This window comes from Arvicola amphibius, chromosome 15, assembly GCF_903992535.2.
Source record: "Arvicola amphibius chromosome 15, mArvAmp1.2, whole genome shotgun sequence".
Taxonomy (NCBI): Eukaryota; Metazoa; Chordata; class Mammalia; order Rodentia; family Cricetidae; genus Arvicola; species Arvicola amphibius.
This window is the reverse complement of record NC_052061.1, coordinates 4,791,472-4,815,737: the sequence shown is the minus strand read 5'-3', so window position 1 is coordinate 4,815,737 and position 24,266 is coordinate 4,791,472. Positions and strand designations below refer to the sequence as shown.

The 24,266-nt window shown below is 54.4% G+C and overlaps 1 protein-coding gene across 4 annotated transcripts in view; it reads left to right on the top strand.

Moving 5' to 3' along the window:
* Positions 1 to 606: 606 nt before the first annotated feature.
* Adgrg1 (adhesion G protein-coupled receptor G1) overlaps positions 607 to 24,266 on the top strand; it is a 38,285-nt gene continuing 14,625 nt past the window's right edge. The window contains exon 1 of one of the 4 annotated variants that reach the window (XM_038312772.1): positions 607 to 682. The gene's annotated coding sequence lies outside the window, so the exon portion shown is untranslated. Of the gene's footprint in view, positions 683 to 741; positions 841 to 7,605; positions 7,805 to 18,618; positions 18,723 to 24,266 lie in introns of those variants that run through there. The other 3 variants (XM_038312770.1, XM_038312769.1, XM_038312771.1) reach the window with 3 other exon arrangements.

Here is a 24,266-nt window from a genome sequence, read left to right as displayed (position 1 = left end):
TTGTTTAGAGGATTGACCTCTGCTTGAGTTGGCTTCCTGCAGGGAAGTCTGGCTCAGCCTGTGGGTGTCAGCGTTGGGGGTGGGTGTACACCAGAAGGACCCCTGGTATACCGGCACCTGACTGTAAGAACATTGAAAGAGGTGGGTGGCAGGGGCTGGGGGAGACATGTACGCACACGGCCTCTCTATTGCAGAGTGAAGCTTGCCTGTACTTCTCCCCTGGCATCTGCCCAAGATACCTGGGACAGCTGCCACTACCCATCCCTAGGAAGAAGCTCCGTCTCTGCCCCCAGCCTCTGCCTGCTTCCACCTTAGTCCAGCAGGATATCTTAGGAACTCCACCCACAGCCCTGGAGGCCTCCAGCATCCTCCAGCCCGTGGCTGCTTTATACTGCACTGCAGACAGGATATTGGGCAGGATTCAGGTGGGGCCCCAGCTCAGTGGAGGCGGAGAGAAGCCACAAAGGGCTGGCAGTTTGCAGGTGTGCGGGGGCGTGGTGGCATGCCTCCGACAGTCTCGAAAGGTCTCTGAAGCCCAGCAACAGGGTGATCCCAGCCTCATACAACGCAGCTCATGCTGTCCAGGGTAGAGATGTCAAAAGTCCACGGAGGCTGAAGACCATTCAGACTGTGCCAGAAAACTCAGGAGTGTCAGAAGGCTACAGACACCGGAAGCTAGAAGGTAGGTGGAGCCTCACCTGGACTGAGTTTACTGCTGCCTAGACAGGCTCAAACTAGGCACTGGACACCTAGGAGGAGGAGGAGGCTGCAGACGTTGTCAGCTGAAGGGCCTGCCTAGACCTGGAGGTGAGAGGCTCCTGTCCAGCGAGGGAGGCAGAGGTAAGAAAGAGCAGTGGACGTGGCAGGCCTTAGCCTGGCCCAGCCCACTTGACCTTGGTCTCAGGTTTCAGCTCCGGGCTTGGCTTTGGGTTTCTTGTCAGTGTGTCTGATCCCTGGTGTCTCTCAGGGAACGAGTGCATTAGAGGCTCTGGCTGATCTGAGGTCGTTCCTTGCTGCTCAGAGTGTGGCCTGGGCATGTTCACATGGGGGTACTGGAACGCACCGTCAGGGTGTGAGGTGTGTCCGTCTTTGCTTAGAAGGAGACCACCGACGTGAGGGCCAGAGTGAAACTTGGACCCCGGCATGTGAATTGAAGACTGGCAGCATGAACCCCATCTTTGGCTTCGTCCCCAGTGCTCCCAGAGCTGTTTCCTTCTGAGACCCATGGGAAACCGGTTTAGCAGCAGGCCACCCTACTTGTTTGACTTTGAGGAGGAAAAGGAGGCAGGCAGACTTTCCTGGTGAGCCTGCAAATGGGCAGAGCTCAGGTGTGTCTGTCTCTACTGCCACCAGCCAAGGGTCCCTTTGCCTCTCAGCCCGGGTTTGTCATCCCATCTGCAAGTGTCTAGCAGAAGGTTCCCCTCCCCTACCAGCTGTTTTCCCCCACATGGTGACCAAAGATGCACCTGAACAGAGAGAGGAAGCTCAGGCTTGCCTTGGTCTCTGGTGGGAGCCTGGCATTCCTTCTGTCTGGACCCATGGCCCCAGTTGTGCCATGGTGGTGTGGGGGGGAGCAAATGCTGCTTCTAAAACCCCAGTGCCCAACCCCCAGCCCCAACCCAGGGCCCCCAGCCAGCCAGACAAAGGTGGGTGGCTGGCGCCGCTACTCTGCCTCTGCCAGCCTGGCTCCCCCAAGGCATGTGGGCTGCACGGCGGGCCCCTGCTAATGAGCATCTGCCATCGTTCCATTATGTATCCTGCGCCACCTGTGCCCCAGCACTTAGTGGGAGACCCCGGGGGGAGGTTCCCTGGCTGCTGGTCAGAAGGGTGTGCAGAAAGTGAGAGGTTCTGGAGGGGAGACTCCTGGGACTAGGGTGTCCCGTGCTCTGCGGGATGTCTACGAAGTACTTAGGATTACAGCTCTTTATTGTATCAAAAGAGAAGTTGGAGCTAGCCGGGGTGACACAGGTCTGTAATCTCCACACTAGGGTGACTGAGGCAGGTCAATTTCGAGTTCAGGGCCAGCGTGGGCTACATGGAGAGATCCTGTCTCAAAGGAGAGGGAGAGGGAAATGGGGAGAAAGCGGTCGCAGCCTACTGGGCTCTCAGGTGAGAAAACAGGTGTGTCCGCTTTGGGAATTCCTAAATCTCCCGTAGTCAACACCTCGGCATATCTGTGCTGTGTCTGTATTGAGAAGAGGATGCGGGCACGCAGGACGGCACAGTCCAGATCCCGGTCCTGGAGACTCTGGCAGTGGGTGACCTGGCCTAGTGTTTTTCTCAAGATGAAGCAAGTCTTACCCAATCTTTGCTCCCTGCTGTACCACCTTGTGGGTGGTCACTAAGCCTCTCTGGACTTCCCTTGCCTACCTGGGCATAGATGAGCCAATGCCTCTCTACTTGATCAGAAACAGCTGGCCTGAGTCTGGAGCCTGGGCAGCTGCCACTCAAACCTCACAGGGCAGGGGCTGGGGAGGGGCAGAATAGATGGGGCACAAGTGTGTGACAGTTGGCAGAACTGGCATGGAGATGTTGGTCATCTCAGACCAAGTCTGACTTTCTGGCCAAGACGGGGTGGTTCCTGTGGAGGATCAAAGTCCTTCTGTTCCTGCACACTGGGGGCGTTTTAAGAGCAGATCCATGGGGCTAGGGAGATAGGCCAGCTGGTAACACTTGCTGTGTAAGCCTGAAAACCTGAGGTGAATCCCCAGGATCACATAAAAAGCCAAACTTGGTGGTTTGTACCTGTACCTTACCCCTGGGGAGGCAGAGACGAGAGGGTCCCAGGCTTGCTGTCCAGCAAATCTAGCTGAGTCAATGAGCTTCTGGTTCAGTGAGGGACCTTGTCCCCAAAAGTAATGTGAAGCCAGCAAGATAGTTAGGCTGAAGTCGGGCGGTGGTGGCGCACGCCTTTAATCCCAGCACTCGGGAGGCAGAGGCAGGCGGATCTCTGAGTTCGAGGCCAGCATGGTCTACAAGAGCTAGTTCCAGGACAGGCTCTAGAAACTACAGGGAAACCCTGTCTTGAAAAACAAAAAAAACAAAAAAACAACAACAACAAAAAGATAGGCTGAAACACTTTCCTTCAAGCCCGATGACCCGAGGGAGATCTCTGGATCCCACATGGTGCAAGGAGAGGAGCAACTCCTGCAGGTTATCCTCTGACCTCCACATGCATGCAGAGGCACTGGTACCTGCATGTGGACATGCATGTGCACACATGTGCATGCAGACACACACACAATAAATAAGTGTAATTCTTAAGACATTTAACACATAAGACAGAGAGTGACAAAGGAAGATACACGCTCTGGAAGTTGACTTCTGGCCTCCACACACATGTGCACACATGTGCACATGCATCCACATAGACATGTACGCAGCATATACTTCAACACATGCCAAAGAGCAAACCCAGGAGGATGCTGCCCCCATTTTACATACGAGGATACTGAGGCAAAGAGAAGTTAAAGTCCAGCAATTTGATGCTAGACTCCCACGGCAGTTATGGAGGGCTTTGGGGCAATTCTGTGGGGTACCAGAGCAGGGAGGAGAGAGAGGTTTGGAGTGGATCAGTGGCTCCCCTGGGCCAGGCTGCTTCTGAGCACAAGATAGGGAGTCACACCCTGAAGAGGCAGAGCAGGAAGGCCTCATCGTGACAGCTCCCCTGGTCACCTGTGCCATAGAGGGAACCTCTGTTCAGAGATAGGTTGGGTCTCACGGGGTACCCTGGGCCTGAAAGGCAGGCCCAGACTGGCAGATGTGTGGCAGGACTAGTGAGGGCTTGTTCAAAGTGCCTCATCTTTGCCCTGGGCTCAAATGTTAAGAGTCAGGGGCATGGCCAGTTTGATTCTCTAAACATGTTCTGGCTGGATTCAGCCCTCCTGCTAAGGGCTTTTGGGGGTGGCTAAGCTGAGGGTCAGACATTCCGTCATGCCACAACACGAACAGGAGGTTCTTGTTTAGTTTGCGTGTCTTAGGTAGCTGGGCACCCAGGCATGCCCACCTCCGAGGGCAGCCAGTGGGGGTGACCTTGGAGGCCAGCCAGCCTGAATTTGTCTAGGGAACAGGACATTGGAGTGGCCTCTTCCCTGCAGGCTGGAACCAGGGGAGCACAGAGAGAAAGGAAGTGTGTCCATGTTAGGGACCAAGGCCACTTCTTGGCATGCTGTCAAATGTCATTGGGACCAGGAAGAGGAGGGATCTGGGGAAAGGAACTTGCCTGAAGGTCAGACCCTGGCTCGGGTCACAACACTGGGCTGGCGGGCTCCTTCCCTCTCCTACTGTAAATAAGGCAAAGGCCCTTCGCAGGGTTGTAGGAGAAAGCACCAGTCACTTGTGTGACATACAGCAAGTGACTGTTGGGAGAAGGGATGAAGAGGGACAGTGCTGTGGCCAGGAGGGGATTAAAAGATTTCTGCCGCATTTGGGGGTGTGACTCTTCCAGACCACATCCCCAGGGCTTTGAAAATGTGAGGCAGGTAAATATAGGCGGGCTTCTGCTTGGCTCCGCCCCCAGCGAGCCAGAGTGGACTCCAAATAAGGTCTCAGAAAACAGGCTTGGGCGGACTCAATTTACATACTTTGGCTAGCCTTCATTTTACTTTATCTGGCAGGGTGTCCTTGAACCCCAAGCCCAGGCTAGAATCCCCACGAGGCTTAGCAGCCCGCTTAAAAGTTGAGAGGGGCCCCCTTTCTCCTCATCTTGGGCCAGTCTGGTTTTCATACTCTTCCCAGGCTAGGGGAAGGGAATGGCCCACAGTGGGAAAGGCTGTCCCAGGCACTGACACACAGATGCCTTTGTGAGGGTGGCTGAGTCACATGGGTACCACCATGCATGCTGGACCCTGGGGCTACGTGACAGGAGGTGGCATTATCACGGGGGCTGTGGCTTTCCCCACGCTTGTGGGCAGGAGGCTTTCCCACGGGAATGAAGGGAGCAGGGAGGTGTCTGGGAGCACAGTACTGTCAGATCTTCGGGTTACAGGCTATAGGATTGTGGGGTGGCTTTGGAAAGGTCCTCTTTATCTCTGAAAAAAATGGAGGGGGTGCTCCTGTTGTACAGAGGGGATGCTGGATGTTTAACTAGCTGGAGATTTGTGCCCTTATGTGTACTCAGCATCTGTATGCTGGACATTGTGCTCCAAAACATACAAAATCACTGAGCTTGCAAGGGAAACCTGTGCTTGAACTCTTCTCGCCCAGTACAAACCCATCTCTGAGCAGGCAGTGGCTGTCTGGGCTCCTGGCAAGGGTGGGCACAGCTCGTTGCTGTTCACAAAGCTGGCTTATGCAACCTGTTGTTCTCTCTGGCAGGTTAGAAAGCGATGGAGGTCTGAATGTCCCCTGAAGTTCCACCAGCCACACACTCCATCTTTCTCTCTGCCCAGGCCTAGTCTCAGGCAGCAGCCACAGCAGGCACAAGCCCTGTTGGTTTGCTGTCAATATCCTGGGGTTCATGTGCCCCCTGAAGGTCTCTTCTAGGTGCCGAGGGGGCAGGTGCCGTGTTTGTCCTCCACCGACAGCAAAGAGGTGGCTGGGTAGAGACGCTTGCCTAAGTCTCCAGCTGGCAGAGTCTGCTGTAGCCCATTGGCTCCAGATCAACATCAGTATTGCCTCTCTTATACAGAAGGGGCAACCATCAGCTTCCTGTGTCCCCTACCCCATCCCTGGCTCTGTCACCTGTCTGTAGCCCCACAACCCTCCCTGTGGAGCCACAGCTCTATGGCTGAGCCCCGGCACCATGTTTCCAGTGGCCATGGACAGCAGGGAGGATGTGTGGCTCCCATCCCAGCAGGCATTAGGGCTGCCTTTTCTCACCTCCCAGATCCGCACCCCATCCCCAATTATACACATCAGAGATGCTTTTGATACCTCCCCTCTCCCTGATTGGCTTTCCCCAGCCCTGCATCTGGTCTCTTGGATGAGAGTCTTCAGATCAGCTTTCCTTTGTCTCATCTTACAGGCAACCCCTAGTCAAACACCTTCAATGGCTCCCAGTGCCTTTGATTAGCTCTCCAGTTCCATGCATTCAGAATCATCCACCATATGCCCCCATTTCTTCAACAGGTTCTATTTCCTTCCAAAAATGGCTCTCCCCACCTCTCTACCCCTGCTGCTGTCCCCCATGGAAGGCCCTTCTGTGGCTCTCTGTTTATTGGGGGTCCTGTCTTCTCCTTCAATATTCACCAGGGGCAATGGTGTCACTAGGTTCATACCTGGCTTCTAGCCTTTGAAAGGTGTGGCCAAGAGTCCCTTGCTTTCTCTATCCCTGGGGCCTCTTCTGTGCGGTGAAGACATGGTGGAGATGATGGGGTGAAGGGCCTGTACCTGATAGGTGTTTGCCACAGGCCCACCCATGTCTTAACCATGTGGCCTTGGATAGCCACCCGCTTGTGTGTGGTCACCTTACCTCACGCAATGGTGCTGTTGTGAGGTGAGGTGGACCACTGGGCTCCGGCCTGACCCTGCCACTTCCCCAGCCATGTGACCTTGAACAAGTTAATTCCCTTCCTCTGCCCTGCCCTCTTCCTTCATTACTCCATTCCTGGAGAATATTTCTCGAGTCTCATTAAGCGTGAAGAAGGCACGAGGGAAGGCTGGGATGCCGGCAGTGTGATTGCTATTAGTCCATTACTGCTATTATGGTTATTGTTACTGCTTGCCCTCATTAGGTTTTGAAATCCCCACCACACTTGCCACCCAGGACTTGTTTGTTCACACCCTATGGAGAGGAAAGACTGGAGACTTCACTCTGGAGGCCTATGCTTATCCCCCTACTCCCCCCCATACCTCCTACCCACCCACTCCCGGCTGTGCAGGACCAGCGAACCTCAGAAGCAGAGGGAACAGCTAACACAGACGACTGGCTTGAACAAGCATGGCAGGGTTGGCCCATTTCCAAATTGCTCTTTCTGAGGTTTTGGAAGGGCTCTTTATCTGGGCCTCAGTTTCCCATTTGACTCAGCAGACTATTTCTAGAAGTCCCTGGGGTCTCGGGGTCTAGGACGTGGGTTTTGAAAGGTTGCCGCTGACGGAGAGCCAGGAACTCTGGCCTGGCTTCCTGCTGGGAAGAAGATGCTCGGAGACACAGGTCAGCATGGCCTCAAGCCAGCGGCCTGACACCCCCTTCCTCCAGGAGTCTGCCAGTCAGTGCTGACTTCTGCCTGCTGCCAAGGAGGTTCGGCTGTCCTTCAGGAAGGGGCAGTTGTTGGCTGCGCCTGGAGGAGGGGACAGCATCTGAGTGGCCTGTTGCCATGGCAAATTGGTTTCTTTGACAGAACTTCAGGAGGGGCAGCCCCCAGGGACCTTGATAATAGGGGGGTGAGGAGGCACAGTCACCCCGGCTCATTCCCATCCCTGAAACCGGCACCGGGGTTCTAAGATGATTAGAGGTGAGACCCAGGTTCCCACTTGCCAGGCCTGAGTCATGGGCATCCCCCAGGCTCCCCGCCTCACCTCTGTCAGCCCTGCCTCCTCCTGCCTCCCTCTGAGAAAGCCATGACTCACAGTTAGCCAGTCATCTCATCCCCAGCCTGAAGGGAGGAGCTGAGCTAGGGCAGGAGGGTGTCCCGGCTCTCCCTCCGGTTCTCCGGCTCCACACAGGCTGCTGACTGCGGCAGAGGGGCTGCCGGCTGCCAAGAGTCTGCCCCTACCCCTGGCCAGTGCACTTGCTAGCTAGCTCTTGCTCTCTCTCCCGCCCTTACCCACGAGAGACCCAGACTGGCAGATTCAGCCTTGGAGGTGAATCCTGAAAGGGGGTCCAGCCGCCTGACTCCTTCCAGAGCCCTCTGCCTGGCAACAGGTACGGGACTAAGGGCTGCCAGTAGGTGGGAGGAGAGGCAGCTGCTAAGAAGAGAGTGTAGAACGTAAAGGAATCTTGGGGGTGGGGGGTTAGAACAACTCAGATGAGTACAACTGTGGGGGTCTCTAGCATAGAGATGTGTGTAAACTGAAAGCTGCCGAGAAAGGGACAGGATCAGATAGAACCCGACTTTCAGAGCCACTCGTTGGGCCTCAGGAAAACCAAGGCTTGAGTGAAACAGTCTTGGGCCCAGCAGTGTGGCATCTGTGCCTTGGGACTTTCAGTCTCTGTTCTCAGCTAGATGTGATGGCACACACACCCCTGTAATCCCAGCATCTGGGGAGGCGGAGGCAGGAGGCTCTCAGGTTCAAGGCCTGAGTAGGCTACAGAGATCTCCGTTCCTATCGCAGGGATGGGAAAAGGGAGACTCTGAGAGGGCAGGCGGCTGGCCTGAGGTCACACAGCAAGTCTAGAAACAGAGAGCCAGGCTCCAGAAGAGGGCACTGTGGTGGACTGAGCACAGTACCCCTGAAGCTGGCCTCCCCTATCACTTCCCTTAGGGACAGAACAGGGCCCCAGAGACAGCACAGTCTAACACTCTGAAACCCAGGAAGGAAGGCCCAGTGAGGCCTCTGGTCTGAACGGGAGGCACCTGGACCAAGAGTCCTGGGAAGTGAAGCCAAGGGGCCAAGAGCTCCTTACCCATTAACCACAAGAGCTCAGGGCCCCCAGCTGCTTGGGCCTGATAGGCCCTTAGGCCCCCTTCCCCTGGTTCCTGTCCTCCCCACTTTCTAACCAGCCATCTGGTGGTGACCGTTAGGGCCTCCAAGGGGCTCATTTTACTGAGGGGGTGGGGCGAGGAGGGGCAGAGTCCCTTTGTCCCCCTTCCCTCTTAGGCAGCTATAGTGTGGGATGGGTGGGGACAATCGCATACCTTCTTCCGAAGGCCAAAGGAGGTCGCCTATGCATCCACTCAGCGTCTACTGAGGGCTCCCTTAGGTCCTAAGGGCACAGCGATAAGGCAAATAAGGTCAGTTGGAACTTATAGGTGGCCCCCTCCCTCCAGGCCCCCGGGGGGTCAGAGACTGTGGGAAGGGGCAGCTTGGGTCATTTGGAGCTCCAGGCTGCTGAGGGTTCCCAGAACTCAGGCCAGTCCCTGCCCCGTTCAGAAACTTTACTAGCTTTTGGGGCCAGCCTGTATCTTCCTTTGCTATTGGAGCCCCAGAAACTTGAGTTACAGCCTGCTTTGGTTAAAGCGACTTCACCTGGCCTCTCTATAAATTGTTAAATTGGCATGGGAGGGGGTGATCCTTGCCACCCTGCCTCCCACAGGCTGAGGTCTTGACTCCAAGAATCCCAGCCAGGCTCCTGGATCCTGGTCCGATCTTTGATTAGGAGGCTGTCCTTGGAGGTGACATCTCTATCCTGTAGGGACAGGCTGGTGAGGCGGTGTGGCTGCAGAAGGAGATGAGGGGACCAGAGGAGGTGGCAGGAGCTAGGGGTCTATGAGAAACGGGGAGTGAGTCAGGCTTTGAACTGAAGGGAAGGAGGAGGGAACTGTGTCTGAGAACGGATGGCTGGAATGTCCATGGCGGAGAATGCAGTATGGGAAGAGTTTGGAGGAACGATGAGAGCTCAGCGGCATGGGGCTAGTTGCAGTCCTGCCACCTGACGTGGGTCACTTCTGCATGCTTGGTGTCATGCCAGGGGGGTCTCAATCTTCCGCTCAGGGGAAGCAATGGTGGGAGGACTGGGCAATAGAGCGAGAAGGGCAGAGGATGAGTGTGCTTTGGGTCTGGCCTGGCTGCTCAGCCCCTGGATACCCAACCCCTGGCTGCTAGCTTGAGCCTCGGGCTTAGGGATGACTTCCTGGCAGAGGAGAAAGAAGTGGAGGTGAGAGTCCAGCCGAAAGGAAGGGAAGAGAGCAGACAGAGCTCTGACAGGGTAGTGTGTTCCGTGTGGATGGCCTGCTTACTCAGGATCCCCCATGGTGAGGGCAGGACAGCCGTGGAGGGGGCCGCCGTAGATGATCTCCTGTTTGGTGGATGCTGAGCCCTCCGGGGGATGTGGGATGGACTTCTAAGAAGTAGGGGAAGGGGCAGGGCCCTGAGATGGGTGTGAGAGGTGCTGGTGGGGAGGTTGGGGGAAGTGTGACAACACAGCACCCAAACCCCAGTGTTGCACCCTCCCCCTAAGACTGAGTAGGGCTTCATGCTGCCATCCCGGTCCTCAGCGTGGCCTTGCCTTCTGACTCACATCAGATGGGGGCATCATGTGAGTGCACCCGGCAGCCAAGGGTGACCAGCCTCCAGGGTCCTGGCAGATGGCAAATAGGGGGTGGGGCAGAGCTGGCACAAAAGGGCCTCTCAGAGGCAGCGGGTGGAATACTGGCAAGCCATCTCTCGCTCGGCTGAGAGCTTGTCCCTTCTCCAGGCTCTGGATCTCCATCCCCATCTGGAATTGCTGGGGGCCCCTGGGGGAGCCTGTAGATTCTGAGGTCAGGCCTGAGCTATGGAGGAGAGGGACTAAGGTTAGCCTGCTCAAACCACTGGCCTACCTGGTGAGAGATGGTCTGAGACACAGTCCCAGGCCCCATGTGTTCCAAACTCTCCAGGTTCCCTGGGATCCCAGCCTGGATTGGAGCAACTCTAAACCTCCCATGCTGGGCTCAGTGCTTTCTTTAGAGGCAAGGAATGTGGGTGAGGAGGCTTCCCCAGCAAGGGAGCTGAATCTCTGGGGCTCCAGGTCCCACTGCTGTCTTCTTCTGCCTCTCTTAGGAGGCAAGGTGGTCTTGTCTGGTCCTAAGCTAGTTGTTGGAGGACATGTGCACATACCTTGCCACTGGCAAGCCCATGCATTAGGTGATGGATTCAGGCAGGCTTGCTCAAAGAGACCTTGGCTGTACCCTTTTCTGGTTGTGTGGGCTTAGACACGTGCCTCTGTTTTCTCATCTTTAGCCATATCTTTAGGGGGCTGCTCTGAGCGTGGCAGAGTTAGCATGAACCGTCTAGATTGGCACTTGCACCATTGGGGAGTTAGCATTTTTCTCTCTCACTCCCATTGGGCAGACGGGCATACCGAAGCCAGAGACATCACTTTTTCTTATCTCCACTGCCTGAGGGGGAGCTGGACACTGGAACGAGTCAGCCTGCCCCAACTAGCCCTATCTGTGTGTCGGCAGGAAGACTTGCATGGTTGGGCACCAGGCTCCTGGGCTGGCACTGACCTTGGCGATGTGTGGAGTACAATTCCAGACAGGCAGAGATAAGAGCTTACTGCGAGAAGCTGGCAGAGCATCCAGCATCAGCAGGCAGTCCTCTCCACGTTAATGGGAGATGGGCTGGGGTTAAGGGACCAGTTCTCCTAGAGCCAGCTCTAGTGCCCTGATGCATCCTTGGTCCTGTGGCCAATAGCTTCATCCTGCCTTCCCTGTTTCAGGGCCGCTTTGACTCCAGAATGTTGAGATAGAAGACTGTCCTTACTGCCTCTCCTTCCCGCCCTTCTGTCCTCGGTCCTCTTCCTTCCTACCTGCTAGCAACATCTGCCTGGATTCTCTGTTCCCATGGCAGGAAGTGGGTGAGCACCAGAGACTCATTACACTGCCGAAGACGGAGCTTCTCTGGGCCTCAGTTTCCTTGTCTGTAAATGGAGATGACCAGGCCTGTCTCTTGTGAGCTTTGTTGCCGGAACACAGGGCAACACAGGCTGCAAATGTATAGTTAGCACTCTGCCGCTTTGAGGGTCCTCTGAAAGCTCTGCTCAAATACTTGGGGGTGCTTGAATTACAATGAAGTTCAGACCCTTGACGAGTGAACTTGAACAGAGGCCCTCTCCTCTCTCCTCTGCCCTTCTCCTCTCCTCTTCAGTCTTCCTCTCTTTGTTTTTCACACACACAGGGTTATTGCTATGTAGCCCAGGCTAGCCTCAAACTCATGATCCTCCTGCCTCAGTCTTCTGAGTGCCAAATTAGTAACTTCCTTGCTAGGAGTCTTATTTATGGTAAAGTGAGGATGAAGATACCTGAATCTCTAGGAGGGGGTGTGGGGAGTGAAAGGGGTAGCCACATGTTGCTGGGACTCAGAAAAATCAGGCCTCATCCCCATCTTCCCCAGACCTTCTCCATCTCCCATTATGGCAGTGACCTGGGTCAGGTGCACAGGTAATTAGGAGTGTGGGCTCTGGGGCTGCCTGGTTCCATCTCAGTGCCAGCAGCTGTGTGGATTTAGACAGGTGTGCTAGCCACCCTGTCCTTGATTTCATCATCATCAGCATCATTAGTAGTATTTTGGTTTTTCAAGACAGGGTTTCTCTGTTTAGCCCTGGCTGGCCTTGAACTCACAGAGCTCCTTCTGCCTCCTGAGTACTGGGATTAAAAGCACGCCGCTGCTACTGCCCGGCCTTTCTCTACTCTGAAAACAGGAGTGAAAACAGCATCTTGAGAGGGTTGAGGGAGCCATGAGATTTTAAGTGCATCATTCCCAGACCTGCAAGTGCTGTGCTCTACTGGTACCATTCTGGAACCTTCTCTGGGGGATTAGCAGAGCCTTTATTCTGGAGCAACAGTCTGCCCCTTATCAAAGATGTCATTAGCAAGGCTCCAATCCGTGGACAGCCCACACCCTTGCATATTCCATTGAGAGGGTGCTTCTTTGAGAATTGTGCTGTCTGGGACTCGATCCTGCTTCCTTAGACCCGAGGCCTTACTTCCAGACACTTCCCTGATGTGCGTCGCTTGAAAGCCAATTAGTTTTATTCAAGAGCCACCTCCTTTGAGGCTGTCTTCCTCAGAGCTCCACCCAGGGTTCTCAGGTGCACAGAAACCCTTGTATAGAAAGGAGAGGCGCAGCAAGATGGTGGACAGACAGACTGCACGATGAACAGTCTTTGGCATCTATAGTGTCTGGTCCTTCCTCCTTTTTCTGGAGACTATCACTGTTGACCTTGACCCCTAGAACTCCCATGACCCTTTAGATGTTGCTTGCCTGCTGGAGAAATCTTACAGTAGTTTACTGCTGTGTTCATTGACTCACAGCTGCTGGGTAGTAGCGGGAGGACAGCCCATTTTGACGACACTAAGGGTCATCAGATTCCCTGTGTTCTGCAGCCTTCAAGAGAGATGACTTCACAGTTAGCATCACCATCATTTATCTGGGACTTCTCTTTAGAACTTCAAGTACAGGGGAAAGGGAAGGTGACCTTTAGACATTGCCTACTATTAGATCTAGGCCTGTTTGGCCACCTTCCTGGCTTCAGAAGGTATGCCTGGGTTATAGCCAGGCTGGTGTCCTGAGCAGCATTCTGTGGTCCCTCCTCTTTTGAAATGAGTTCCCTTGGTCCCTGGGGCCTGCGTTGAATGGGCATTCCCAGCTGAGCCCATTTCTCAGGGTATGGCTATGTGTCTGGAAGCCTGGGTTTCTGACCTTGTGGTAGGGGACAACTGCCTGGCCCACCTGTTTTGAGGCTGGCAAGTGTGAGTGGCGGACCTCAGAGGCTGGTCAGGACAGCTGAGTCATGCTGAACCTGGGCCTGATTCCCGTCTGTTGTATCATCATCTGGGCAGATGCCAAGTGGCTTGGACCGGCCAATAGCCTCCTTCCCTCAGCCCCACTTCCCTGCCCAAGGCCCTCATTCTGTCTTTGGTACTTCTCCTCCAAGGCTCAATTTTTATCCATATTTCAGAGATGATGAAGCAGCGTGGGGGTTCTTGGACAGTCTATGGTGGCAGGGACCTGGTCACTTACCTCTGGTTGGACTTGTTCCCATTTTGTCACCATGGCTGGTCCCACCGGAGGTTGTGAATACCCCATCCTTGCAAGTATTCAACTTGGTTAGAAAAGCCATGGAAGGGCCTTGGGGGCTCAGGAAGATCTTTTCACAGTTCTTCCCAACCTTGAGCTTTCCCAACCCTGGGGAGATGGCCCCAATGACCATGTCCTTTCGAGTTAAGTGCTAACCTCACAAGGGTGATGTCTGAGTGACATAATGACCCTCCCCACTGCTTTGCTGGTCACTGCATCTAACTCCCCCATGGGTACATCGGACTACGTCGTCAGGAGTATTTTCCAAGACAGCACATGAGGAGCTGGAGTGAGCGAGGTTGTTTTATACAGGAAGGACTCTTCTCCACCTGCAGAGTCTGGGGCCTCTTGCTCATCCTTATCCTATAGTCTTGAATCTGGGCAGGTGTGCAGGTTGCCCCATTCCTCTCCGACATTGGTGATATCATCTTGCTGGATTGCAGGCAGTGGGCAGGGTAGTAAGGAAACTTCTTGCCAACACTTGTTCCACGCCCTTCTTGTACACAGTTAGGATACCTGATGGTAGGGTCTGGTCTCAACCTGGCACAGGAGTTGAGACCAATACTAGCTGCGATGGGGGAAGACAGTTGGCACTTCTCCCTGGAGACCCTGCCGTGGGTATCAGCATAAGCAGGCGTCCCACCTCTGTCCCCCTACTAGGGGAACCAGAGTTCAAAGCTGCAGTACCTGTGATCTGTGGAGACAGTGGTGTTCACACACCACATGGGTGTAGAGCTGTGAGGCCTCAGGGTTGTGGTGCAAACCTCTCTGAGCCTCCATCTTGACCTCATGCAGAGTGTCATGGGCCGCTAACACTTACGTTGTGGGGCTGCCCGTGTAAGAGTGGGGTGTTGCATCAATAGAGGCACAGGAGTGAAGGAGTTGCAGACTGGATTGGGGTCCAGTTTTACCAGTTCTGTGGCTCTGGGCAAACAGCTTCTCTCCATGCCTGTTTCCTCAGCTGTACGATGGGAAAGAGACTCCCTCCTCACAGGTGGCAATGGAGGCGTGGAGTCAGGTGAATGTTATGGCACTCGCAGGCACATCCCTGACGTGGACTAGCGCTGGTCCATGTACCTAGTCCTAGTCTTCAGAGGCTCCCACACACCCTGGGTTCCTCTTTCTGATCCACCTCAGATTTCCTGCAGAAGGCATCCCACCTCTGTCCCCCTACTAGGGGACTGTGTCGTGACAGTAATAGTTCTGTGACCTCCCTTTGCAAGTGAGACATCTTTCTGGGCTCCCTAATCCCATGCCACAGGAGCAGGCCCTTGAGGGGGACAAGTTGGTAATATTGCCTGTGTGTGAAGAGAAAATCTGGGGCTTGGTGTTCACAGTTGCTAGTCAGATCTCAGATGTCTTGTCATCCAGAAGCCTTTGGATTACCCCCCCCCACACACACACACCCTGCACCCTGAGGTAGGGTAGGGGTAAGAGAACCAGGGTGCTTCAGGACTTCTTAGAACTTTTATTAGGCTACTACGTGTTGGAGGGGGAGTTAGCCTCTCTCAGCTCTCAGGCTGTGCATGGTCTTGGGATCCCTGCACTAGTCCAACACGTGGCAGAGGTGTGGGTACTCCTTCACACGCGGTGGAGGTGTGGGCACTCCTTCCCTAGTCAGAGGCTGGGGATGGCTCAGTGCTCAGTCCCTCCAGCAGATACTGTTAGCGTGGATCTACAATATCAGGCTTGTGCCTCAGCTCCCCTCACTTGCTCGCTTGTTCAGCCAGCAGCACTGGGCAGCTGCTGGGGTCCCCACACTGCACCAGCAGGGACGTCATATGTGCAAAGCCAGCCTGGGCTGGAGAGATGTGACTCAGTGGCTTTTGCAGGGGATTTGAGTTTGACAGACAGCTCACTACCACCTGTCACTCAGCCACAGGGGGATCTCATATCTCTGGCTTCCAAAGCACCCGTGCCCACATGCATAGACGCACACAGAGAAACAAGCAGGCATATACATGGAATTGAAAAAAGCGTCACAGCGACAATAATAACTTTAAAAAGAAAAGACAGCAGAGAAAAAAAGGGGGAAATAGGCTGGGCGGTGGTGCACGCCTTTAATCCCAGCACTCGGGAGGCAGAGGCAGGAGGATCTCTGTGAGTTCGAGGCCAGCCTGGTCTACAAGAGCTAATTCCGGGACAGGCACCAAAACTACTGAGAAACCTTGTCTCAGGAAAAAAAAAAAGAAAGAAAAAAGAAAAAGAAAGAGAAAAAGAAAAAGAAAAAAAGACAGCAGATGGCTTTTCAGGAGAGGAGACATTTGAATGAAGGCCTAAGAAGGCCGGTCAGAGGGGAGGTCTTAGAACACACAGTGGTGAGGGAAAGCGTGTGCCAAGGCCCTGAGGTGAAGCTAGAGGTGCATTGGACTTGGTGAGTGTGAGGAAGGCAGGGGTGGCAGAAGGTGGCACCGGAGTGGGGTCACTGGTTTGTGCTGACAGCTGTGTTGCTCTGGAGTCTCAGATATCAGACAGACATTTCTGATCCCCTGCTCTTCTCAGCTCAGACACATCTTAGAAGCTCTAGAGCAAAGCTGGTCTAACTCCAGCTGTGGTTTCTGAGCAGCAATTAGCTGGGTCAGGTTTCTCGTGGTTGAAGATGGGTAGGAGGCTCAGGGGCTGCAGACGGGAATGAGACAGACTGTGCCCGCTTCTTGCTGTAGTGAGTAGGCACCAAGTGTGCATAAAGGGGCTGGGGTGCCTGTCCCTCAGGTCCACAGAGCTTCAGTACCCTGCCAGCTTCTTTGGGGTCTCAGGGTCCTTTGGTCCACCATGGCTACCTTCCCAGCCAGTGGGCCTTGGGGCTCTTTCTGGAGGCAGGGAAGGTATCTCCACCCCACCCCCACTCCTGCCCAGGACAGCAGCTCCTTTCTTTGCTTTCTTTTCCTCTTCCTCCAGGCCCAAAATAGAGCCTGAACAGTCCCAGGCTCTGGCAGTGAGACAATAGTGGGCCTCCTGACCGCGGCAGCCTGCTGGCCTGGGTCCATGGACTAGAGGCACTGGGCTAGTGTACCCAAGGCTCCAAGCCCTGCTGCTTTTCCCAGGGCCTGTGCCAGCCCTTCTACCTGAGGCATGGGATCCCCGGAGTTCCCACTGGTGCTCAGGGGAAAGGCTTGCCTCACTCAGCAGAGGCCTGGGACCCTGTGCCTCAGCCTCGCAGGCAACCCTGCTCTGTCCTTATCTCTGAGCTGGCTCAGAGCTGGAGGCCTTTGCGTACCTCCCCACTCTCATTCAAGTTTGTCTGACGCTCAGGGTTACTCCGAGGGCTGGACGTCTTTCCCTTTTGACTCACTGGGTAGGAAGGCTCCACCGAGGTCAGAGCTGTGCCCACTCAGAAGGAAGTGAGCAGAGTCCTGTCTGGAGATCAAATTGAGCTTGGTTGTACATGGTATTGGTGAGAGGGCTCCACAGGATGAGATGGGCACTTAGGGCTCAGACATCCGTATTTGAGTTCTATAACCTGCCCTTCCCAGTCAGGTAGCCTTGAGCAATTACATCCCTCCCCAGCCTCTAGGGTCCTGTCTCAACATGGGCTCAACCCTGTTCACCTTGCAGCATGGTGGAAATGAGTTTCTAAAATGCCCAGCACTTGGTGCTCAGTGAAGGAGCCAGAAGCCTTGATCTGTCTGCTTTCTTCCTAGGCAGGTAAAGAGTGGCCCAGAAGCTCCTGCTCCAGCCAGAGAGTTCTGGAAGAAAGGCAGGAGGAGCCTCAGCCCTGGGCTGGCTCGGAAAGGGGCTTATAAGTGAGCTGTGGTAATCTGGGAAGGCTTCCAGCAGGAGACAGACTCTTGACGATTTCAGGGAAGAATGTTATACGCTCTGTTCACTGCAGCCAACAATAGGGACTAGAGAATGTTCCACCTGGCTATGGTCAAGGCCATAGGGAGGCAGCCAGCAAGTGCCAGCTTCCCACAGGTGTCATTTGGCCAAGGGTCTGGCTCCTTCTGTGTTCTAAAACCATTTTGGTGTTAAAGTCATTGCTGAGGGCCAGAAGTGGTGACACACACCTGAAATCTCAGTACTAGAAGCTGAGGAAGGAGGATAGCAAGTTCAAGACTAGCCGGAACTATGTTGCAAGACCTTTCCTCAAGCCTCTCCATATATATATATATATATATATATATATATATATATATATATATATATATATATTTAAGCTACTAACTGGAAGATTTCATGCAAAAATCTACTATTCTGCTTCTGTAGAGAAGATGGGTGTTCTGGGGCTTTGAGGTCCACTCAAGACAGCCTACCTTCTAGGACCTGCTTTCTTGCACATGAGCCCAGCTTGTCCCTGCCAGCGCCTGCCTAGCCCAGGCAGCCTCAGGATGAAAGCACTCCTCACACTCTGGTACAGACAAGTTAGAGAGCCCGCGCTCTCAGCCAGGCCCTGACGCAGTCCGTGCAGCTGCCAACGGTTGCCAGGGGAACGGTTGCCAGGGGCTGCTGTCACCTGCGCCCCTTCCTCCCCCTTGGCGCTGGAGGCCCGTCTTCTCAGCCCAGCTTCCCGCCTGCCCCCTTTGTTTGAAGATCTAGTAAGGGGGTGGTGACTTGGTGGGGGCAGGCTTCCATGCGACCTTCAGCCCCTTGTACTAGAGGAAAGTGTCCCTTACTCCAGCAGTCTGCCGCCTGCAAACAAGGCGTCTTCGCCCAGTCATTCTTTTGCCTGGAGGAGGAAGCCAGGTAGATTTTTGCTCCTTCTTCTTTTATCTCCCTTTTCCTCCCTTTTCTCCCCCATCACCCTTCGCACTGCACCGTCTCCTTCCCTTTCTCCTCAGCCTCCCTTTTTTTCATTCTCTCTCCTGAAACCCCGCATCCCTTCTTTCACTGACACTGATATGGGGATAATGGTGGTGGGTTGCCAGGGACCCTGGGGGCATCGTAGCCGGTCCTCTAAGGGGACTCAAACATCAGCAAGTCTGGAGAACCACCAGGAAGTGGTTGGGGGTAGCCACACACTCCCTCCCTCCCTTCTGAGCTGAACATTTTGAGTCAGCTGTAGCCGTGGTCACAGCACAGGTCTCAGAGAAGGGTTGGGGGAGGATAACCGGATGAGGAGGACTGGAAACACCACTACCTTGGGAAGAGCCGTAGAGGAGCTGTGACCCATGGTTACCTGGGTAAGTTCATGCAGTGCCCTGAACTGGAGCCTTGCACAGACCGCAGCCAGCTTAACCCAAGGAGATCATTCCCCTGTGAATTCTAAACAGAGGCTCTCACCAGCAGGTAAGCTTTCCATTCAGGAGCCTACCTCTTTTGGAGCTAGCCTGAATTCCCACGCAACCGTTACTCCTCGTGTGTGACCCTGGCTTCCCAGGGGCCTCTTGTTCATCTGTCCGGTGGGTCACGGTCCTTTTCTCATGGGTTTTTAAGAAGATTAGATGTGTTCATGTAAGTCAGCCCTGGTGGCTCAGGCTTGTAATCCGAACACTTGGGAGTCTGAGGCAGGGGGGTTATAAGTTCATTGCCAGGCTGGGTGACATAGAGAGACACCATCTCAAAACACAAGCAAATAAATATATTAGTTGCTCAAAGAACTTTGAGTTCTGCCCTGCCTATCTGGAGTGTTTTGTTGACGTTAACTGTTACTGCAGGGGCCGGCACCTGCTTGTGGGTATTACAGAGGAGCTGAGGGAACCTTTGTGTGTTCGGGGAGCTGAGAGGGGGCTCTTCAATGCCTCCTGTCTCCTCCCTGCAGGGGCCTTGGATCGAGTCATAGTTGAGAGCTGCCTGGCTTTGTGTCCCCGAGCTGGCAGCCTTTGGGCCAGAAAAGAGGCAAAAAAGGGAGGTTTGGTAGCTGACCTTGGGAACAGAAAGATCCTACAGTCCACAGATGGGCATTCTGCCTGGTTCAGGGAGCCCAGCACAGCCCCCAGAAAGCCAGCGGGTGGCCTTGGGCAACTCAGGAAAGCAGATGGGAAAGGGGAACTTCGGGCAGACGCAGAGACTGCTGTAGTCTGAAAGAGAAGAAAGTCTGGCCAGGCTGGGTGTCCTCTTTGTCCCTCACTGCCAGCTCAGAGGTAAGGTCTTGCTTCAACTGCAAGTACCCTAAATCTGCCCAGGTAACAGGCAGAGGACAGGGGTTATAATTGCCCATTGACAAAACAGTCTGAGGCAGGCTGGTCCACAAACCCAGGCTTAGGTGACCATAGAGCTTATCTGACCTCTGTGCCTGTAACTGCTGCCACCCAAGAGGCAAATGCTGGTCCCTTATACTAATCCAAGAGGCTGGCCATCCACAATGGCTCATTGAATAGGACTGTGCCCTGGACACTTGGCTTTGGCCTGGCCTGGAACACCCAGGACTAGAAGCTGGACAGGGTCAGCACCAGAGTCTCTGGACTGGCTAAGCCCTGGCCTATTCTGGCCATATGATAATTAGGGTAGGACAGATGTGGGACCCCTGGGCATTACCCCCTCCCCCTCCCTTAGCTTCTCAGATTCTCAGTTAGGCCCAAGCCCAACTTGCAGCTTTGAGCATCTACATCCTCAGACTCTTTCTTTCCTCTCTCTCTCCAGCATTCCCAGTGTCTTAGCTGCTGGAGATTGAGATAAACTCAGCCAGCTAGGGGAGGTTGTAATGGACCGGATCATGTTGAGTCAGGCATGGCACTGCCCTTTCCCCAAGCCGCTGCTGCCTGTTAAGGGAGGTAGGACCAGCCTGAGTATAACCCAAGCTCACAGGGGACCCATCGCCTGGAAGTGTCAGAGATGGTGATGAGGGGCCCTGGGAATCACTGCAACCTAAATGGCTTCAGTGGCCCATCTTGTGCTAGCTAATAGCCTTGGGGACAGCTCAGAGAAGGGCAGGGGCTAGAGACTGTGTATGTGTGTGCACTTGGAGGCGAGTGTGCTATAAAGGCGTCCGAGGGCTTGTTTTTCACGTGAATGACAGGGGTCCATGCTGAAAATGACCTGCCATCCTATTGCTTTCGGGACTGGTGCCAGCAAGCTTTGTGCTGTTTCTTCTCGCTAGACTTATCAGAGCCTTTGCTATGCTAGGGCACAAGAGAAAGTAAGGTCCAAAGGTCTCTCTAACCAGAAGATAAGTAGCAAGTTCTCCTACAGTAAGGCCAAGGAGACTGAAGGGACTCGGTAACCACAGTGGCTGAAACTTGAGGTTTGCCGGACTTGATTTGAGTTATGGTATGACTCCCCCTTTGCTTTGCAATCTTGCCTGTGATGTAAGCCATTTTCATGTTAAGTTCCCTGTCTCTTTGCCTAAGCATCCTTCCAGAATTAGTGGAAGGTAAGCAGACTACAGAGTTGAGAGCACTGGGTCACCATGTGGCAGTGACCCTGCTGGTGCTGGTACTGAGTGCTTGCTGGAGGGGACCTGGATTCCAGAGCCTCTTTCTGCTGCCTACTGTCACTATGGAGCTATGGAGGAGGCAGAGACCTGAACCCAGGACCGTGGCTATGTGACAAGCTAGCACCACAGGAAAGGCCTGTGTGTAAGGACAGTTAAGGGAGTGGCCAAGGCCAGCTCATCCCTGCTTGGTAAGGATCTCTTGGCCTTCCTAGGGTCTTCCATATACATGTCTACTTGTAAGAAGAGGAAACTGAAGAATGGTCAGCTGCTGAGGTTGAGAGTCCTTTGTGCCCACAGGCCCTCTGCTGGCTGGTACTCAATACCCACATATCCCCTCCCTCGGCTTCCCTATGGGGCAGGGCTGGCAAAGGGTAGACACGGGCAGGAAATCACAGGAAGGCAAAGCCTGTGCTAACCGTGCGGTTCTATAGCAAGGCTGGGTTTAGAATGGCAACCATACCCAAGGTGGTGGCTCAGGCCTGGAATCCTGGCACTGGAGAGGCTGAGGCAGGGGTACTGCTGTGAGTTTGAGGCCAACCCACGCTAAGTGCAAGACAAACAAATAAACAAACAAACACAGAAAGTGAGCCTTGCCCTAGTGGGTAAGGCCTGGGAACCTGCCAGCTTCCAGCAGGTGCCAGCTTGATTTTTATTATCATGCAGTCTAGACAGATTCCTGAAGCTTGAAGTCACTGTGCGGCCCCTATGACCCCATTGTTCCTTCTCAGTGAGGGGTAGGTTCTGGAGGGGTCAGCTTGCTTGGGTGTCAGTCACCCAACTGTGCCGCGGGGACAGATGAAGAAATCAGGACCCAGCATTTACAAGCATTTGTGCTCAGAAGTGGGGCGGGGCAGGGGCATAGTTCAATATGCTCTGGCTGAGCGGGGAGGCAGCTCTGGTCCCTGGTCTGGTTAGCATCTCCTCTGAGTATCTGGACATGCGGTGCTTGAAGTGGGGAGCTGTCCTGAAGAGCCACATCTGGAAGATGCGGGAGGGAGGATCCTCTCAGCCCTGTGCTCTATGAGGCAGCAACTCAAGCCTGTGCCACTCATGTGTCTCACTCCCATTTTGGCCTTGGTTGAGTTGCCTCCTCTGCAGAAATAACATAGTCCACTCAGCCTTCCTCACCTCCCTCCTCACCCAGTGCACACTGCAAATCCACGCTCATGGGCTTGTGGACACACACACCTGCAGTTCTGCATGCTTATACTCCGAAGGTCCCTATCATCCCCTGTCCCCTCCCTGAGTCTCCAGAGCTCTCCAGGAACACACTCTACAGCCCAGTGTTAGAAAGTAACTGATGGTAAGCTGGGTCTCTCCTCTGTCTCCCCAGACAGGGCCTGGGTTGATCACAGGAGGCTCGAACCTGGAAAGTAGTTGGCTTTCTCCTTCCTCCCATGGGCTTTACCTCCTTCTCTGAGCTATCCTGTGGGAGGCTCCTCAGATGATCAGCCCCTTGCCAAATACTGTGGACTGTGTGCCACGTCATGGGGAAGAGACAAGAGTCAGGAGAGATGGGCTGCCCCTTGTCCCTGTCCAAGGTTTGTATTTCCCAGTCAAGCAAATGCAGCAGGCCCTTGCCTGCTCTGATGCTGCCCAAGTCTGGCTGCTGGGTACCCCTGGTTCCCACACATGGCCTTTCAATCACTGGATCCTGCCAAAGCCCGGCTATGAGTCCCATCTGAGCTGTGGTGCACAGAACCCAGGCCATATCCTTCAGAGCATCTTCCTGGGGTGGGTCCTAGGCCACTGACAGTTTGGGACACCTCTAATGGGGCCAGGGCTGTGTGTGGCTGGGAGTCTACTCCTGTAGACTCGGGCTTTGAGCAGAAGGTCACAGTGGAAATCTGCCATTCAGAACCCAGGACATCCTGGCAAAGGCTCGAGGCAATGATATATACCCTTGGGATAACCTGTAACCCCAGTGGAAGGGGGTGTACCACTGGACACTTGAAGGGTTAATCCAGAACCCTCCTAGTCCCTTTCATTCAACTTCCACCTCCATCCGAGGAGGAAATGGGTTTTCCAGGAGCTGGCAGTGTCTAGGTGACGCAGGTCCACACAGGATGGCAGGGGAAGTGACTCAGGCCTCAGGAGAGAAAGTGAACTCTGGGACTGCTGCCCCGTCATGCGGAGGACCCCTCCCCAGAAATCAGTCATGCTAGGAATGGGGGTTTCTGGGTTCGCACAGCCCTGCCCCCTCTACTCCAGGGAATCCCTTGGGACCCTGTGATGCCTTCCATTGTGTCCGGCTGGCTCAGCTTGTTCTGTTCTCTGCATGTTTACCACGGAAGCTGAGGTCAAGGATGGCCACTCTAAAAGAATGGGGAGTAGGGGGCTCAGCCCAGCAACTACTCCTCTCTAGGCTGCACTTGCCTACAATGTGTCTGTGACCTCCACAGCTCCTCCTTCTCTCTCTTGGGGGGCCCCAAACCAGGGGTTTTTTGAGAACCTTAGGGACTTTTGAAGAGAGGGCTCAGTGGCAGCCCTGTGTGCTCTTGGGAGAGATGGCCTTTTTCTGGCCTCAGTTTCCGCATTTGTACCGGGTCACTCTTCAGAGGTTGCTGTTACTATTGGGGTGAGGATGTGGACCCACCTTCTTAATAACCATTGCTTCTGGCAGTGCTGTGGCAGGTGGCACAACTTTGCGTTGGCATTTGGGGGTCGAGGCTTGTCTGTTCTGCCATTCATCATCTGTGCAGGCCAGACGTAGTCCCCAGGAAGTAGACCTCTACTTCCCAGATTTGGTTTCTGGAACATAGAGGCCCATCTCTCTGGCCAGGTGCTAGGCTGTGAGGAATAGGTGACCAGGTCTCAGGATACCTGCAGGAGGCAGTAGATGCTCCATCCTAGGCATTGTCTGTGCCCTTTGGGGTATGAAGTTGGTGGCAAATGTACATCTATAGACAGCCTTGGGAGGGACTCAGGCAGGAATATGCTAAGTGGGTAAATGGAACAGTATTCTCCCTGACCCATGTGGATATTCTTTAGTTGTCTGAAGAGCAGCCCCACCCCCATCGTCCTCCCTCTCTGCCCTTGGGAGTCTGTGACACTCAGGGCCCGCTTGGACGAGGGAAGTTCTCTGGGTGGGGCCACAGCCTTCCCGCTATGCTATCCGGAAGGGAGGTTCATGTTCTAGGAATTTCCCCTCAAGTGCACTGAAGGCCAAGCTGGCCACCTGCAGAGGACAGGGGACTGAGTGAGGAGGGAAGCATAGGATAAGGAGTTGGGGGAAGGGGTCTGGGTCCCGGCCAGGCATGCACTGGTTGGAAGGTACACAGAGATGGTCTGACTTCAGTGGTACCCTGTGTGCATCCCGGTCCAAAGTCCTTTATGGAGAACAACAGACTTA